Here is a 19,868-nt window from a genome sequence, read left to right as displayed (position 1 = left end):
CTTCTGAAAAGTGAAAGATTTGTTAATGTGGCAGACTACAGTCTGGGAAACATTAAACCTTCACAATTCCCACTGCTTTCAGCTAAACGCTTGACATGACAGGTTACCAGCTTGAGAAGAGGAGGAGGTGAAGAGAACAGCAGCAACCTCTGCCGGTGGAAGCTCGGTTTCCAAGCACTCATTTCCTTCAGAGAGACAGGAGAAATGAGGGAGAAAATCCAACTTGCTGGATCAGCACGGCTGGGGCAGCAGCAACTCCCCCCTCGCTGTGCTGGTCCTGCTCAGCAGCCAGGCAGGGTCTGCAGGGGCCCTGCAGATTCCCTGGAATGGCTGCTCCAACCTTCTCCCCACTGGGATTACTCCACCAGCAATGGACAGCGTGACTCCAGGTTTATCCCTGTATTCACCAAATAAACACCAAACAGCTGTCTAGGTTGGTAACTGAGAGCTCATTTGCAATTGTACATCTTTGTTGATTTTTTTAAATCCTATTTTTACAGACACTGCCAAAAACTAGGAAATATGTGTTCGAACTTAAAACAATTGATTAATTAAGCAGCAAAGAGATATTTGATTTTAGTAAACAAGGGGTCCTGCCATCTCTCCTCCTCACTGTTGCTGTTGGCCACCTTAAATCCAGCTTTGTCATCCACCTTCCTCTGTTGCTGACTCTTGGCTTTCCTTCAGCTTAACTCAAGGACAACTTCTGTACCAATGAGCTGTCTGTGCTTATTGTCACCCATCTCCTTGGTCTCACACCTGCAGGTGGGGCTTGACCCTCCTGCTGCAGAGCCCTTGTTTTACAAAGCCTTTATTACCACTATCTGCTTTCTCCACCTCTATGCCACTTCACGACTGCCAGCTTTTTCACAATTCAATTGCTTCACGTGTCCAGTACACAGGAAAAACTTTTGTTTGCTTTCAGCCTCCTCCTGCCTGCCTTCCTTTCCATTTATAAGATCTCTCTTACCCTTTCTCACTCTAACGAGATCTCATTTTCCAAGCTTCCATCCCCGATCACCTCCCTTTTACACCACATCAGCTCAGTTCAGAAAAGAAAGCAGTTCCAGTAGAATCCTGGAGACCAGAATTACTTGCTCCATCAGTTTCTCTGGCATGTCTCTAACAAAGTCTGTTTTTCTGATAAAAATAATTCCACCTCCACAATTTATTCTTTATCCATACAGGATAGATCCAATGATCTACCAAGAAAAAGAAAGGACACCAGACTTTTAGACATTTGAATGTCTTACTCTTTCTTCTCCCTTCCTCCTTTTCTTTTCCCATGAGACAGAGAAATTACTTTGCGTCTGCCAGCTTTTAGTTCTTCAGGAATTGTTCTCATCTCATTTCCTGTTTTCCTTTGTGTCTCCCTACACTCAGCACTACCACATTCAGTTTGTCCCTGCTCAGGAAATCTCCACTGTGATTCTGCTTGCTGCTCCACTTGTTGGTTCCTCCCTACTCAGTCTTCTTTTGGTGATTCTGTCTGCATCATGCTGGGGGTTTTCCCCCTGCTTTTTCACACAGGAATCAGTCAGTCCTGTCACATCAACATTCTTCTCTCTGGCCTTCCTAAAATGATTGTTCCCCAATACCATTCCCTCCCAAATCTTGTGGCAAATACCTTTTTTTTTTTGAGTTCAGATCTTGCTGGGTTTCCCCTTCCTCCTTCAGCTCTCCCTTCTCTATTATTTATGAATTGCTCGCCTTGAGTTTTAAGGCTGTTCATAATTTACTGACACATCCCATTTCCCCTCATCTGCTCTCAAGATGTCAGTTCTTGCCTCCAATCAGCCCTCAGCACCAAACTTCTCCATTTGCTGCTTTTTAAAATCAGGGGGTTTTTTTGCTTTCTTTTCTTCCTTCCATGTTGTCCCCTCACACAGGAAACAATCTAAAAATTAATTCATTCTGCTTTTTAAAAATTTTCCATTAATACCTACAGAAAATATGACAACAATAGATCATTTTTTGCTCAACTCTCTTCACCTGAAATATTGTTTCCTTATACTATTTACACTGCTGCCTACCAGGAATGGTCAAAATCCCTAAGTGGATTTTCTAGTTGCTATAGAAATAGAAATACTAAATAACAAAAAGAATTTGGAACTAGAGTAGGCAAAGTACACACAATTTATACCAGTTGCTCCTTGCAGAGAAAACTCCAGAGAGCACCTGCAAATAAACTAACAACCCCACATGCCTAGCAGGCTTACATGCCAATATTGATGATGGAGATGCCCAAGCTCTGTACATTAGTTTACCATCCTCCTTCAGGTGTTCTTTTCTTTCTTATTTCAAAGAAAGAAGTGAAGGGGGGAGAGAGGGGAGAAGGTTACAAGACACCCCCCCAACACACAGCCTCTCTGAGGATGAAACTTGGGGAGCCTTGCATTAAGCACATTCAAACCACTGTGAGCTAACAGATGCACAAGAGCACAACAACTTGACTTCTGTGGGACTCCTGCAAGCACAGTCTGCTTAGTAAAGGCCTTAATTAACAACTTTGCAAAGGACAATGAGATTATAACAATTATTCACTGCAGGCAGCCTGGTTTTTCCTCCTCCAGTCTCCAGCATTTGCTTTAGCCTGCATTCCAGATAAATATTTTATTCTGTGCAGGCAGAAGGTTCATTATGTAAGTGACAAAGAGAAAGCATCAATTGCCATATACACACAGATCCTAATGCACCTGGTTAATGTAGTTATAATATGTCACTGCAAAACATCTTGTCAGCATTTTGTAATTAAAAAAGAAAAGCTACTACAATAATAAAGGCAATGTATTTAACAGAGACAAATATCACATGTAAGATGATCTTTCAGAGCAAAAATAGACATTACCAAAGCAAGGCCTTGATAACCTTGCCCTACATACTCCAGTACCCTCGAATGCTCTTTGGCCCATAAAGAATCCTTTTCCTCTCTACAATAGCACTATTCAGATAAGTAACACTGACCAATCTACAGGGCTGCAACATTTTTCAAAGGACAAAAAGCATTTCTTTCCCATTGAGTCAGCAGGATATTTATTTCCTTATAACAAAGAGTTTTCTGAACTGCTGAGAGATTTGTCAAAACGGAATTACAAGTGATACATTAAACAACCAGAGGGGAGAACTTATTATTAGGCATTAAGACAGAAAGCTGCAAGTTTACAAATAAGAATAGGACTGTGTACTTGACTTTGTAAATTCTCAGTTAATGAGAAATCAAACATGAAAGGCAAACATTTAATCTAGAGTAAATTTAGTCATTTAAATCACAGCCACTCACAATCCTGCTGTCTTACACTTCATAATACACAGCAAAGGGCAACTGGCAGGGCATAAACACGTGCCTGCTCAGTGCTTTGGAATATGCTGCAGTTATTTAAATATCAGTTATCAAACCACCAGAATAGACTATCTAGATTTCCTATTATGAAAATGCCAGCTCCCTGCATTGCAATCCAGCCCAGCATAAAAGGCAGCCCACAGCACTGGCATCAGCACTTCCTGTGGCAAGGCAGCACCTTTCCTTTTCCAAGAACATGCCTGGCTCACAAGGTGGGAAAGTCTCATTGCCTTCCTCCAGCATGATGACCCCGGGGTGGGGAACTGCAAATGCCCAGCCAGCCACAGCACACTCAGTGGAATTGAAGACTTGCTCAGGAAAGAAGAAAATGTGGGTTTATCTTTTCACAAACCAACCACCATATCAAGTCTACACTCCAGACTGCAGCCATGAAGAGGAAAAGACACAAAAAGTTTGGCTTTCTCCATCAGAGTATCACCTACTGTATTTCAGCAAGGCAGAGCACGATGCAGGCCAGACTTCACTGTACTCTGCTCTGACACTGCTGCTTTCTTGCTGCCACAGTTCCAGAGAAATTAAGATTTGCTCATTCTTGAGCTTTTCCCACTAGCTAAATGAAGTACCTCCCTGCTCAGCCAGCCCTGCATGCAGGGTGCACTGGGGGACATGAAGCTTTTCCTGCACATCTGCAGCCCCAGGGGTGTCTCAGGATTGCACCCTGGAGCCGGGCGTCTCTGCGCTCCGGGCGTGCTCTCTGCCGATTATCCTGACCTTCCTTACAGACAGCACAGCTCTGGGAAAGGCCTCCTGGGTCACCAGCTTTCAAAATCTTAGTCCTGGAAGACACCCCAGAAGGCCATTTAGTTCATCTTTCTATTCATGGTGAGATGAACTGTAAATATGGTATTTGCTCTTAAAGGTCTCCAGTGAAGCAGACATCACAATTTCCCTGTGAGTCTCTCCCCTTTTCACTGTCCTTTCCATCAGTGAGGGTTTGATTTTTTCCTTAATATCTAGCTGGAAGTTTTAGTTTCAGTTTAAGGGCGTTACTTCTTGCCCTCTCTCATCAAGGACAAGATATATTTTTTTGAAAATACAAGCTTAAGGACAATAGTGCACTTCTTATATAGAGAAAACAGTTTGCATAAGCAAAAACCATGGACCTACCTTCTTCCAAATCTGACCTATTAGTCTAACACAAATGAAAGAGTTTTTTAGAATTAAAACTCTTAAACTCTTTTTTGTTTTCAAAACAAGCACTACGTGATAGGAGAACAGGATAAGGATCTGAGTGCAGAGAGAGGAAATATAAAAGTGATTCTAACTTCATCCTCATATTTCCAAATGCCTAGAGATGGCAAAGACACATGCATATCTTAGTGATGGAGAGGAAGATTAGCAATAACACAATAGTTACCATTACTGATGTGAACAGTTTCTTTTATTCAACATTAAAAAGGGACTCATCTCACCAATTTAGTTTCTGTCTCTGTAGCTGGACCATGCCCTCAATTATCACACAGTAACACAGGCAGTCAAATTTAAGCCTTGCTCTCCTTTCCTGTTCATTCTCATGTACATCCATGAGCACACAGGGTGTTCCTCTCTAATCTGGTACCCCCCAGCATAAGCAGTTCTTCATCTGTTACTGCAGTCAAGGCTGGAGGATAAAACAAAGAGAAAAACCAGTACTGGAGCTTGAGGAGAACCAATGTGCCATGAACATTGAATGACAATCCAAGGAGTGTACTGGTATTTATTGCAATCTGCCCATGGCCAGAACAGCTGAATAGTCCCTAATATATGTATATTTTAAGTGTTTTATGACTTTAAAAGGGCACTGAATATATAGGCTATTCCAGAAAAGATTCATCTAATGCAGAATTATCATGGGGCAGTTGGAAACATTTCCCTGTTAGGGAATCCCTCTGTCCTAGATGCTGTACCTACTCCAAGAATATTTCCTAAATGAAATGCTTATGGCTTTGTTTTGGTTTTATGGGGGGTTCTTGTTTTGTTTTGGGTTGGGTTTTTTTTGGGCAGGGGGTAATAGTTTGTTTTAATTTTTGTATTCTGTCATGTCTCCACAGCAGCAGAAAGTTAATCTTTATTTGACTAATGCAAAAGCTTAGACAAATCACAAACACACTATTCAGCATGTCAGGCTTACAAAGAAAGTTCTGGTTCTATCAGGTTTCCACACCACATACAGCTGCAACATTGCCTTATATTACTAATCACTTGCAGTGTTTGTGTCTTGGGTTGTAACAGATGGTGTTTGTGAAGCATGCAAAAGCTTCAGATAGCCAAATGGTACAGCAGTTGAGATAAGGAAAAAAATCCTCAAAACAAAATACCCATCCCTACTGTGGAGGCAGGAATGTGAGCAGTGTTTAAATTATTCCTGGTCTCTGCAAGCACAGAGGATTTACAGACTCTTAACCCTAAACAGGACTAGAGTCAATCTTTCATATTTCATTACCCCAGTAAATCCACACAAGCTCATAGACATGATGCACAGCAACACAAAACAAACCACAACACAGGAAACTTCTGTTCCTGACACTTCCTAGGCTGGGCTCCAGTTCACACCAGTGCAACTCAGGTGTAGCACACGGATGCTTTGGTGGCCTCTCAGTTCTGATGGCAAAGTGCAGCAGCCCATATGCTAGGGCACTTCAAAACTCATCAGGGATGCACTGTTAATGCAATCCACTCATCTGCAGAGAGTGTACTAATCTGTTCCACAGTGACCCAGTAAGCCATAATTCTCAGTGCTGAGGTGTTGGCAGGTAATTTTTAGGGGACTTGTATAAACCTCCACCTCTGGGGAACAATTTTCAGCCATGAGCTTTTTTGTCTGTATGCTGACCTGGCTTAACAGACATGGAATGGATGAAGGACACAGGGCTCATCTTCACACCAGCACTTAACTTCCTGACATCTCAGGAGACCTCTTGGCAGCTTCTCTCGTTTAACAAAGAAAGAAAGATGCTGAAGCCCAGGGCAGCTGCCAGTCTAGACCACCTAGGCTTGTTTTGAGATGAAAGAATAAAGACAACAGACCTAATTTCTGTGAATGCTGCCCTGCATTCAAGGCCTTTCTAATAACATTCTCAGATAATATGGTTAAAAAATTATGACTGCCTGTTGCCTGGGGTTAATAATCATTCAACAACATAGGATGAGTATTAGATGGAGGAGAAGAGCATGCTTCTTAACTAAAAATTGTGGCTGATGCTGGATCTTTTTGGACAACAAAAAAGCCCACTCCGAATTTTTATTGTGCATTCTTTATCTTTCTTTTACACTAAAAATATAGGGAAAAGACAAAGATTAGTTTCTCTTCATTCAATAAAAGAGAATGTTTCTAAAAATAATTTGGAAGAAAAGTTCTTTTTTATAAATAAAACTTTTAGAAGATACTCTGACTACTGCTCAATACCATTATGCACAATTGACTCACATTATATTGAACACAGCTGGGATCACTTATTTCTCTATTTCTGAGGGATTTTAGCACTGAAAAACCAACCTGCATTGCTTTTAGAACTCTTCCAACATACAGGCTTCAGATTCTCTCACCACTGGCTAGTGGGCTTAATTTTATGGTGATATTCATGCTGCCTTTGCTTTTAGAGCTGCCTAGTTTTGTTTAAATGATGATAGTATTTAAGCACAATGCCAGCCTGAACAGCTCTTACTAGAGGTTTTTATGACCTTGACATGCAGCAGCACTGACATTTATTATCAGTGACACCTGGATGATACTTTTGATGTCTCACTATCAAATTTGGAAGCACTGAAGAGAAAAAGATCTTACTATTACACTTAATTGAAGCAGGACTTGTTCCACAGAGGGATGCCCAAGAACACCACTATAAAATCTTGTTACTGCAGAACTGGAGGCACAGAAAATTAATATAATATTAAAATACAGAAAAATGTGCTTGACTGGGACACTTCACGTGGTGCAGAGCTGGAAGTTGAATACAACATTCAGGGAGGATTCATCTGAGCACCCAAAAACCACCTTAAAAGGGCATTGAATATATGCTGGTTTGCTCTGTGGTAGCAGAACTCTAGTCCCCTGCCCAGCTAATCAGCACTTGCCTTTCTTTCTCTGCTTGTCAGGCCCACAAAGCAATCAGTCATTTGATGCTTCTCTGAGTGCTTTCAAAGCCCCTGATCCTGAAAGCAGCAATGTCTCCTCTCCCACAGGCCAGAACAGCGTTGAGATAAACCTCAGCACTGCACAGGCTGCTACATGCTGTAGCTCTATTTGCTTCTGCTGTGCCACAAAACAGTGGAGGAAGTCCATGGGAGTGGAAAAAAGTGGCTCAACATATACAGCCCACAGGGAGGCTCTCAGTAAAGGCAGTACCTACTCCTACAACAGCCAGAATACTCAGGCAACACTTCTGTCACTCATGTCCTCCACTGCCACCACTACTGACTGAGTGGGCATAGCAAATTTGGGTTGAAAATCTCTCTACTTGCAGAGGTGAATGTGGAAATAACCTTTTGCCTTAGAAATGTACCAAATATTGGCTAGAGGTGGTTGGCAGATCTGAACTGAAGGCTTTTCTACATGGCAGAATCTTGCAATAGACATATCAGCACCTTGGGAGCACCAAGCACTAGAGATGTAAAATCACATGCTATGGGAACACTAGCTACATTCTTAGTATTATTAGGCCTAATCCTGGGTAATTTGATCTCTGTTAATGGTTAAAGAAGGAAACAGCTTCTCAAAGAGGCAATCAGTCTTGCTAAAGTACATGAGCAAAAATTGAATCAGAGCTTCAGAAACTCACTTTACATTTTATGTAAAAATAGAAAAAGTAATATATGCAATAGAGCCATTAAAATGCATGTGCATTTGTGTGCAAGTTCTCTTTCTTCTCTTCCTTTCCTCCCCAGCTTGATAGCTATATTGTTGATAGGAATAAAATATCAGCCTTTACTTGTACACATAGCCGAGATCTTGTAAGTCATTACAACGTGTTTTTGAGATTTGCCACTTCACTGCTCTATAAAAAGCTTCCTGAAAAAGTATTAACAGATGGCCTCTTACTCTCTGAGACTGTTCGCAATACACCAGATGGCAACCTGAAAGAGAAAATCCAACTTACATTTTCAAAACTGAAAGAAATGTGACAATATCCTCACAATAAATATACAGCATGAAGGTAGCAATAAATGATCCGTTTGAAGCAAACTGGCTTTCTTTATTTAAGCAGTGAATCCAGCCCTCACTTTAAAACATATTGCAGAATGCTTCATATCCAATGCTGGAAGTAATTTCTGATGCAAGCAGAAAGTTTGCTTTAAATGAGCAACAGATTTATGAGAGGCAAGGTTATATGAAAGAGTGAAAAAATGGCCCAATAGCCTTGGGCATTAAGACTTTCTTTACAGGATCCCTGGTATCTGGTTTGTGTCCAAGAACTAGTCTGTAAATGGCAGCATTTTTGCTATTAATGTTGGAAGTATTAAACCAAACTTACCGGTCAGGGTCTTGTTAGGGGAAGCCAGCAATTCTTCCAGATCCTTACTGCTTTCAAGCTTTCTGGTTCACCTGCCAGACAGAGCTTAGCTCAGCTCACAAGACCTGGAGAGCTCTGCTAAATAGAATCAGCCTTTCTCACTGTCAGTGGCTGCTCCCTGGGACTGGGACCACCACTGATGAGTCAGGGGATCCTTCAGACAGAGACAGTAATCCACAGTAATCCTTCCCCACAGCAGATCCCACTAAAACACAGGGACCACTGATGGGGTTAGACATGTCTGCCAGCACACATCAGGAAATCAGAAAAAGAGGGCTTTGTACTTGCACAGTATCAGCATGATGTGGCTTCTTTTCTGGATGAACTTTTGAGTTGTTGTTGCAATTTCATTAACATTGATCCGGCTATGATCCTACTCCTAATGCCAAAGACACAGGGTATTCTGAAGAGATTAAAACAATTCTTAAGGGGAGGGCAGGTAACTTTCCAGCTCTCTCACAATGTGGATCATTGTAATTGTTCCTAGAAAGCTCACCTTTCTCATGCAGGACACACCTGGAAATCCTACTGATCCTCTAAAGCCTCTCCATAGAGGCACCCAGGGATCTGGCAGTGGAAACACAAATGCCTACACCTGCCTTCATGGAAATAAAGTGATCAGGTTTTAAGCAGAATTCCCTGTTGAAGCCAATGTGCCATAAGCACAAAATTGCCTGTAGGACAAATTATAAAACTACAAGCTAGACAGCTGTCCTACCATTGCCCATAAAAGGGAACCAATTCCATAAAACTGCTATTTATTATTAATAATATAAAATATTTATCATTATACCAGATGTATGAAAATTGTCACAGAGAGAGTTTTGCTCTTTGCTTTCACATTGGCAATAAGCCCGTTTTCAAAAGCTGTAAACAATAACGAAATGAGTCTATGGGGATAAGACAATTATAGGAGTAAAGCTGGGCTTTCTGAGACAGTGTACTACCACAGAGCTAAAGGACCTTTGTTAGTCCAAGACAGTGGATTGTAAGAGCAGATTGTAGAGTTTCAGGGAGAAGGAGAAGAAATGGAAATTCCAACCCACAGATTCCACCTGGAGCTGGAACAACTCATTCACCCTAAAGCAAACATTGGCTTAGTTGTCTGCTAATATTGTACAACTTTATCATTTTCTAGTTAGACTATAGATCCATAATGGTAAAAACCATACTATACAAAACATAATCTTCAGAACAACACAGGATAGCACAACATATTCCAATGGGAATATTATTAATTCTTTTTCAGTTGTTGTCCAAGCCACCAGTAATATGCTAAAGCAGCGGTGTTTAAATGGTCTTTTATACCTGACAAAAAAGTCTGGTTTTGGATCTTGATACTGCCCACTTTGGAAAGTGATAGTATCACTGTATGAATAGCTCATCCAGTGCTCACCTGGTGCTCATCCCCTTCTGAATTCTGCCCAGGCTACCACCTTCACTCTAGCAACAAAATACTAATGCACATCCCTAATTGCACTGCTGCCTCCATACAGCCACCACACGCCTTGCAAAGCCCCTGGAAAGGTTCAGACACATTACTAGGAAAGGGAAGGCAATTGCATTGCTCTGATCCATCTTTTTCACATAGGTGCCAAGTCCTGCAAGGCCGGAGATGTGTCTTAGGCCACTCACTCTTTGCTCTGGCTCTGGTCCTACTCTGACCTACTGGTGAGCTAAACCAACAGTAGGAAGGGGAAGAAAGAAGTGTTTCCTGTTGGGTGTCAAGCTGAACTGGTTTCTAGGGAATCAGACATGAACCAAGAAGGGCAGAGCCAGCCAGCTGTGAACAGCAGCTCGGAGGTGGGACTGTCCCTGCTGTTGGCAGCTGGCTCAGCCACAGCTCAAACCTCCCCCCTCGATGGTTTGTACAGTGTCTGGCACTGCAAAAGGAAGATCTGAAACACTGAACATTTTCTAGGAAAAAACCCAAAGCAGAGTACCACTTAAACTAGAAATCTACCTCTGTCATTTGAGTGAAACAATGCAAATCTGCAATTCCAGTGCCTTCCATGCAGTCACACAAGCAGAGAACTTGATTTACTTTATGAAGACACTAAAAAAAGTAGAGTTCCCATTATATTTCATTTCCCCAACTCATTCAATGACCAAATGTGTGAGAGTCCTGGACTGTACCCTGCAGCTCAGGGTTCCATTTCCAACCCCATGGAATGACAGGGTGTGACAGATGATGATGATGGCCTGTCACCATTCACTCTGGAGCTGGCAGGCTGGAGGAAGCACTCTGCCAATGTGCAAGCTCAAGAAACAGAGATGCCAGACCTGAAGAGATATCTGCCCTGGGCTTTTAAAAGCACTTAAACCATTCAGCCCCCAGTCAGTGACTGCTGGCTGTGAAGATCTTCTTGCTCTGCTGGGGCTAAACAGGGAGGTGCTGGTATTGCACCAAGTGGGTCAGGGTTACTGACCGGGACACAGAGATCATGGAAGTGCCAGCTGGTCACAGCAGTGAAGGTGCTGTGCAGCCCAAAGACTGCCTGAGAAGAGAAATGAAGGAAAGGACACATCTTCACAGCCTGATCCTCATTCTAAATGTAACTATTATTAATAACATCCTTAGAAAGATAAATACCATCCCTCAAACTTATCTTCATGTCCTGCACGAAACATTTCCAAGGCACAATCATTTCTTAAATGCAGCCACTTTTAGACTAATGTATTTTGCTGCTCCAGCCCAAGAGGCACCTGTGTTTTCAGTTAACAGGAGCCCCATTCACCTGGTTTTATTTCTTTAAATTTTTAGTTCTGGATACACTGGGAGTTTTTTAATGCAAACATGACTTTATATTCTCACTATTCAACAGGTTCCCTATGAGCTTATCTGTACAGATTGTACTTTTTTGGAATACTACATTTGGTTCTGCTCTTACCAACTGTAGTATAAATCAAAATGTATCCTGCAAGTGCAAAAGTGGTGTGAGGGGAGGAAATAGGACTTGAGTAACAAGACTATTGAAATGCCTTGGTCTAGGTTTCTGTCTGCAGGGGAAAAAAAACAACTGACACAAAAAGGCTGGAAACAGAGATGTCTCCTTCATAAAGACTTAGAGCACATCTCCTAGGGGTGCAGTATTCAAACAGGAATCAGCATTTTAGCTGGAGACAAATGCACTAATCACAGTCATGAACACAGCTGAACTAAATGCCTCAGCAAAACCACTCAGTAATGGCACTAGTCATGATAAAGGAAATTAGTATTTTCAGGATAGGATGCACTCAAAGAATACAAACAGAATCCTTTGTGCCTGCTTTTATGAAGAAATAATTCACAGTGTGTATTTGACCAGCTTGCTATTAAAATGGCAGCACAGCTCAAGGCATCCTTTAAAGAAATCTGTCTGGATGAGAAAGAGATACTCCATAAATTGCTTTTAATTGTCCAGATGACCAATTCCTCTACCACTGAGTACAAACAGTTCAGCAGGGAAAAATACCAGAATTGAATTATTACAGAACAATAAAGGTTATTTTTAAAGTAAATTGAAACAAACAAATCTTTTACCTTTATGCATTCCTAAACCTGTCCTTTATTAAATAGTGACTGATCTATTCTACATTTGAAGTTGAAAAGACACAACAAATAGGACTCTGAGCCTATCTATAACCTACTTTTAACCACCTCTGCTTCAGAAACTGGTTTTCTCTTCCCAGCTAATTAGCCAGCCCTGTCAGGAGAAAATGCCAATGCTGCTGAAGTGACTATATAAAGAATTAGCAATAAAATTTTCTGAAAATCAGATTTATTTTCTGAACTACATATCAAGTCAAAATGTCCACCTTACTACATAATACCAAGTGATACTAAAAGGGTGATATTTTTTTCTTATTGTTTAAAATTTGAAAGCACTACTTACAACATACTTCTAATAAAAAAAAAAATAATTTGAAAAATAAAGAATAGAAGCACTCCACTACTCTTACCCCATAGCTGTATGACTTATAGCTGCTGCTGATTAACCAAATCACAAGCCTTTATTTCAAATGCAAAATGAAATGTTTAGTGGCAGCTCATATCCGAGTTTCTGGTTTTCAGGGCCCTGTTCTTTGATGTGTTACTGACCTCTAGTCGAGAAGCTCTGGAATTACAGGGCAGAGCCGCTCCCACACTGCGGATGGCGTGGGAGAAAAGCAGGGCAGAGCCGGGGAATCCTGCCCTTCCAGCCGGGATGGAGAGGGGCGATGCACAGGGGCCGGGCGCTCTCTGCAGGCACAGGGGAGGCTCACACCGGGTTTGTGGGGGACAGTTTATGTAGAACATTGTGGGTTTGCATTTCCTAGTTTTTAGCTTTAACGTCCTGTGACTCATTTAAACCTCTCAGGAGAAGTGAAGTGCTATTGATCTCTAATCAAGGATACAGGAAATTTTGAGAAGTCCAGACCTGGCTCTTCTTTTAGACTAAAAACTATGAGCAAGTTTGAAGGGAGAGGTGCAAGAGAGATGTGGGAGCCTTATGACACAGAAATTCCATCCTGTGCTCCCAAAACCCTGCCACATTTACCCAACACCTTCCTCAAAAGTGAACTGGCCTCAAAACACAGAGCACCAAGACAGTTTTTCCTGGCAGAAATGAAACCCTCCTGGTTAACACTCAGCCCACTCAGGCAGGTCTCTTCACCCCCTGGTTCTTTGGTGGCACTAGCACTGGCATGGCTGTGCCACAGACTTCACAGACTCATCAGAGCATTTTAAACACAAACTCAGCTCGCACACATCACTGTTTTACTGACTAGGAATGCACTGAAGTGCATGGCTCAGTGCTTTACAGGGCAGGCCCTCTCTGTATTTGATAAAGGTAAATGAATGTTAGTCCTTATTTCTTTCACAAAGTGAAAGAAGAATCCTTAGACAAACAATCCCTTATTAAGGCAGTGAAAAATTCACATCTCATTTGCATGGCTTTACATCAGAAAGAACACTGTTGCTTTAACTGAGCAAAATGGAACAAATACAGAAGATATTTGGGTGTTTCCACTAAGTATTTTCTTGGAAAAGAGCAATTGCAGGCAAGAGTATCAGTTACAGAAACAAACAATCCTCAAAAGAAATGAAAATTTGCAAATTCATAAAATATGAAAATCCTTTTAAAGAAAAACTCATCACAGCTTCCCTGACCAGAATGCTATAGCTCCAAAATAAATAGCTTTAATCTCTGCTAATCTTATTTCAGCAAAGAAAAGATAAAGCTGGTGACAAGAAAATTATTATTCCATCAAGTTCAATAAGTCAATCTATTTTTAACATCCCTGCTCTTGATTTTGTTTAGTAAAACAAGGTATCCAAGTTTTCCAGCAGAGCAGATAAAGGAAAAAGATGAGTATCCCACAGCTGCAGGTAATGAGGGCTCCTGGAGTAATGGATCACATCCTTCTTACTGTGAAATATTCAAGAGGGCTCAAGTAAAGAGAATCATTTCCTTCAGCACAAGATCAAACTCACTTTGAAACCAGGAAAATGTGGGAAGTATTAGGCTAGGCTGTAAGTTCAGTCAAGGACAGGTATTATACACTTCATACCTGCCAAGATTTGTCTTCTAGGAATTATGTCCTAATTCTATTACCAGGAAAATGTTTCAGAAAAGGCTCTGTTCTTTAAAGCCAGAATAGCAGACACAGAGATCAAAACAAACTTTTTCCAGACATGTGATTAATATTTGCCCTCTTATTAGGCAATTTGTTGGGTGGGGGGGGAAGCCCTGGTTAAAAGTCACCACAGATCTCTTGCCAGGGGAAGCATTTTTGGCTGTGCAGAGGCTGTGTAGCCTGGCTTTCCTGGAAGCAGGAGAAGGATCTGACAGCAGCAGGGGGTGAGCTGCGAGGCACTGCAGCAGAGCTTGGTGGCAGTGAGATGGGAATTGGAACAAAAAGCTGCTGCTTCACTCCTCAGAGAACAACAACACACAATGCCTGAGCTGGAAGGGACCACAAGGAACATCCAGTCCAGCTGCTGGCCCACTCCTCCTAAAGCACTGCAAACAGAAATGGCCTAAACCCAAATCCAGCCCTCAACACTCTGCTAATGTGAATAATTCATCAAGCCAGATTAGAATTGGCATTTTAATACCATAAGGAGATACATGAATTGGGATTTTCCATCATTTTCTTGCTGCCAAAATATTAAAGTTTTCCCACAAGACAAAAATTTAAAAAATATTTGGTTCAGAAACTTGAATTGACACTTGTGAACAGAGTGGCTTCATTTTATGCAGATGAACACTCTCCTTCAGAGATCAAAATTTTTTGTTTTGACTTTATTATTCTTACAAAGTAATTGCATTCTCATTTGTTATAATACCCTTTTAAATTATGTCAAAATTATGCAATATAATAAAAATTGAAATAAAATTGAAGCAAAGGTCCTTGATTTTATCAAAGCAAAACTTTTCAATATAGCTGTCACCAAAGCAATATCTCTACATAAGACAGTTTGATTTAATCAAATCAACACTTCCCTGACAAAAAAAAAAAAAAAAGAAAAAGGCTGCATTCAGCCAATACTAGGCAGATCTTACAATGTCTGCAGAAGGTGCACAAGCAGGACTTTGTTCATGAGACCTGCAGCCACACTTGCAGCCCAACACTGCCCTGCAGCATGAGCACCCTGATGCCATTTGTGCCCACCTTACCCAGCAGCCTCAGCAGAACCCAACCCCAAGGCCTGCCAGACATCCAGTGCAGGGTGGCCATGGAGCACAAACCATGATGGGTTTGTAACCTGCAGGTAGCTGCTCCTCAGTCACAGCACACAGGGAATCTCCTGCCCCAGTGTAGAAATATATATACATATATATACATGTATATACATACTAGAAATTACAGACTTTGATTCTACTGTGGCATTGGGACCAAAAGAAAAGGGCAAGTGTTTTGAATGCATGGATAATGCCAGATTGAATGCACTTGGGACAAAAGTCACAAGATACTAAAGCAGATTTTCAAAAGTGCTTCAGAGATAAATTCAAAGAACTTGTGCAAACACAACATTTACAGAACTCATAGATTTTAAACTTAAAACACAGGAGAAAATTGGAACAGAAAGTGGAAGATGTGAGTTCCCCTAAACTTCTGCAGAAACTAAAACCAGAGTTATAAATATTTCCACTCCCAATATTTAGATTTCTGTTCTGTTTTCTTGCTGGATCCTAATCTTCCAGGTCATGACTTACATCTGACTTCACTGTTCATTGCATCTTACTGTTCCTTTCTCTGCTACTTCACCTATTACCCTGCCCCCTGTCCAACTGCACCTACAGAAACATCTCAGACTTTGCCAATTCCTCTTGCTTAGTCAAAGCTCCATTATAGTTGGTGCCTTCACACACTGCTGGATAGAAATGTGCTTCTGCTACTCAGCACTGAGACAAGTTTTACAGATTGAAGGCAAAAAGCTCTTTTTGCTGCTTCATATGGTAGATCTTGACATTGGTAGTCTATCTTCTTTCATAAGCAGAGCTCCCACAGACTTTAAAAGGAGACCTGTACATTTAGGCAGAGGAGAATATTGGAGTCAAGATCCACCCATGCAGATCTGAAGATAATTTTCATTAGCTAGGAAGTCAAACACAGAGACATAAAAAGTTTTGACACAGAGTCAACTTGGTTGGGAGTTTCTGATGTGAAAAGCAAGAAGTTCTATAGCCTAGAAAACTGTAAAGTGCTGGAAAACCTAGTTACCAGGAGGGCAATTTCATTCTTTATGTAGCGTTTCACATTTGAATGCTAAGTAACCACTGGAGGGAAAAAAAAAAAAAAAAAGAATTACACATTCAACAAAGGAACTCAGCTGCAACTACCAGGCACTTCCCAAGTATGTGAAACATAAGCTGTGCACAGTGCAGTGCAAGTCTGGGTGCCAACCATGACATTATGGTCCTTTTGCCACTGGTGATATTGCTGCCTATCAGAGAAAATACACATTAACACCAGGAATTAAGAAACATCCCTGATATTGAACCATCACATCCACATCCCATCCTTCATGCTGTGGAACACTCGTTCCAGCAGGGGACTCCACTTGACCAAGACAACACAGCAGCAAGTCACTAATACATAATTAACATGCAATGGTGATTAATTAGGTAACATCTGACCAATAGCTGGGACTCTCAGCTGCCTTTGCCTGCCTCAGCACACAAACACACTTGTAACTCTCACATTAATCTAAAATGTACCCCATTTCCCACAGCAAGCACAGGCCAAAGGGGGGATTCCAATCTGTTGCACAGCACAGTGTGGAGCTACAGCATTTCCATCTACTCCAGTGTGCACAGCATGCCTGAAATTAGACCCAAATCTTTGCTTTACAAACAGCATGCCATAAACATTCCTGTAGTGCTACAAAGAATACCCAAACACAGCCACCTCCTTTTTTTTTAAGATTCCCATTGCTTCTGCTTTGTACATAGTGTCTATTTCACCTTCCTTCAAGAAGTTTGATTTTAGGGTTCTGTGCATCTATACACTTGAAAAAACATCATGAGTTATGACTGACTGATGTACAGCTGTTTAGGGACCAAAATCTTAATTCCACTGCTTAATCACTGCTGTACATTAGCTTATTAACAGAGCTCTGTTTATTGACTCTGCTTTGTGCCAAGTGCTTACAGTGGCTACTCTGCATCCCCAGTGGAGGCTCTCCATCCTTGTACCACAGGTAACAATTCCTGCTGAGGCAGCATCCTGCTGTTCTTCCAGCTGTTCTGGTGCCATCCTGAGAAATAGGGTCAATGCTGGCATCTCATTTATTTCCTGATGCTTGCCTTGCAACCTCTTCCCTCTAGAGACAGCACTGCTCACAAGAGCACATTACTTTTATTGCTCCTGTTAAGCTCTTTTGTTCTTCAGTGGAGGTTGCTCAGCCCAGCAAGACCCACAGCTCAGGTTCCCCAGCAGAAAACAGTAGTTTGGTTTGCTTGAAACAATGGTCCTTCTCTGCTTGTCACTGCTGCATTCTCCCCTCACTCACCCAGTTCCATGACAAAACTAACGTGGCACTTGGAAGGGCAGAGGTTTTTTAACTGCTGTGCCTCTTTGATCCCAGAAACACTCTGCCCCACCTCAGCAGCAGGCAGAAGGGCCCAGCTCCCCAGGTGCACTGCAGAACCCTGCTCAGGGACTGCTGCAATTCCTCAGGAACGTCCTTGCCCTGAGCCTGCAGATACATCTTGATTCACTGGCTGTCAGAGACAATTCTGTTTCATGTCTCCCCAAAAGATTACTGGATTTTGATTAAGAAAGGTCAAGGGCAGCTTTTCCCTTTCAATATAAAGAGAATGACTTGAGGAAAAAAATACTCATCACCTAGCACCAGGACTTTTATCTCCACTTGAAAAATTAAATTGCCTGAAGTGATGGAAGGCTTAGGGCAGGGTATGCACAGAAATGTTTCCATGCAAATAAAATCCTAAATAATTTATCTACACACTGTAATTTTACATCCCCCCAAAACTGTGGGGGTTTTTTTGCAGATGTCTTAGTAGGAGAACAAAACACAAAGCTCACGTAGCCAAGTCTCAGATAATACCCATTTGCCAGAACAATTTTAAATGCACATTGTATTACTGACCCAGCATACCAGAGATTTAGATTAATCCTTAACGCTTCAATACATTCCCCAAAATAACTTCCCCAATATTTGATTTTCCTTTGAAGGAAAGTGTGTCAGAGATATAATTAGCTCTAGCTGCAGCCTCCAAATCTCTGCCTGGCACTGCTCTCAGTAAAACACACCTTCAGCAGTGTGAAATTGGTATAGCTACGTTGAATCTGCTACATACAACTGAAGTACTTCACACCAGCTGAGGATCTAAGTATATATGCATAAATGAGGGAAAAACACATTTTTACCTGGAATAATAATGCTGCAGAACACACAGGATCTCGGGCTGAGTAAAACAAATGACAAGTTCATAAGAAATACATTCTTGTAATGGAGTTTAAGGCACTAAATAACCACTGTCTTCTAAGAGAGAATCAGATGGATGGTGGGTATCCCTACATTAATTAGGAATAAGGCTGTCACATGGATTTTAATGAAATAAAGTTATATCTATAGCTTCTCCAGAATATTAAAGTCAATTTATCTGAGGAAGACAAGTAGTGGCTGGCTTTTTGTAGGAATTGGAGCAGTTCATTAAGGAAGGTAGCAGGAGTTAACAGCATCTGAACAAGCTCTTATTTTTTAAGGTACAGATTCTAAGACTCATGATTACCAAGACACAACTCCAGAAATCCAGCTGGCTGATAGAAAACAACACAAATTACTGCCCTCACACTAAAGCACCATGTACCTTGTTGCTGTGAGCACAAAGCACAGACAGCACTTACATAAAATACTCAGCAAAACCATTTTTCTCAGACACAAGCTCCCAAACATATTTACCTTAATGCATTTGGCCATCTGGACATTATCTACAGCATATCTTAGGACAACTGGTGCTCCACATCCTGTGTTGCTAAATGCCACACAAAAAATTTAAATGGGAGGCTTTTAGCTCTCCTAGTCCAAAACAGAGAATGCCAAGCCCATTAGCACCTAGGAAAGCAAACATCCAGGTCTGCATCACTGGATGTGACAACCCCCAAGTGCACTGAGCAGTTCCACAACCAGCCAGCTCCAAAAGCTAAAGGTTTCCATCTCCTCTTTCCTGTGGAGTCTCATTAGACCAGTCCTCAGGAAAATCCACAAAAGAGCATATTGGTGTTACGTTAACCCCCCAGTCTTATTTAGTGTTTCAGTGATGAAAACACTCATTTCCCACACATTAACTAATTCAAAATTCAGGTTCTCCTGCTGTATCATAATAATTATGAATTCCAAATTAAACCTTTTATTTAAAATAATTACATTTTGGATAGAACACATCAAGTTTCTCTTTGGGCAATAGTAAGAGGTAAGGCTAATGAGAGCAAACACCTCAGCCCTTCCCACTACCAACTGTCTGCTCGACCACTCCAGCCCCAAGTCTCCTGGGTAAAGGGGACAGGACTTGTGTCATGAC

The sequence above is a fragment of the Passer domesticus genome, chromosome 7 (genome assembly GCF_036417665.1).
Source record: "Passer domesticus isolate bPasDom1 chromosome 7, bPasDom1.hap1, whole genome shotgun sequence".
NCBI lineage: Eukaryota > Metazoa > Chordata > Aves > Passeriformes > Passeridae > Passer > Passer domesticus.
This window is presented reverse-complemented; position numbering follows the sequence as displayed.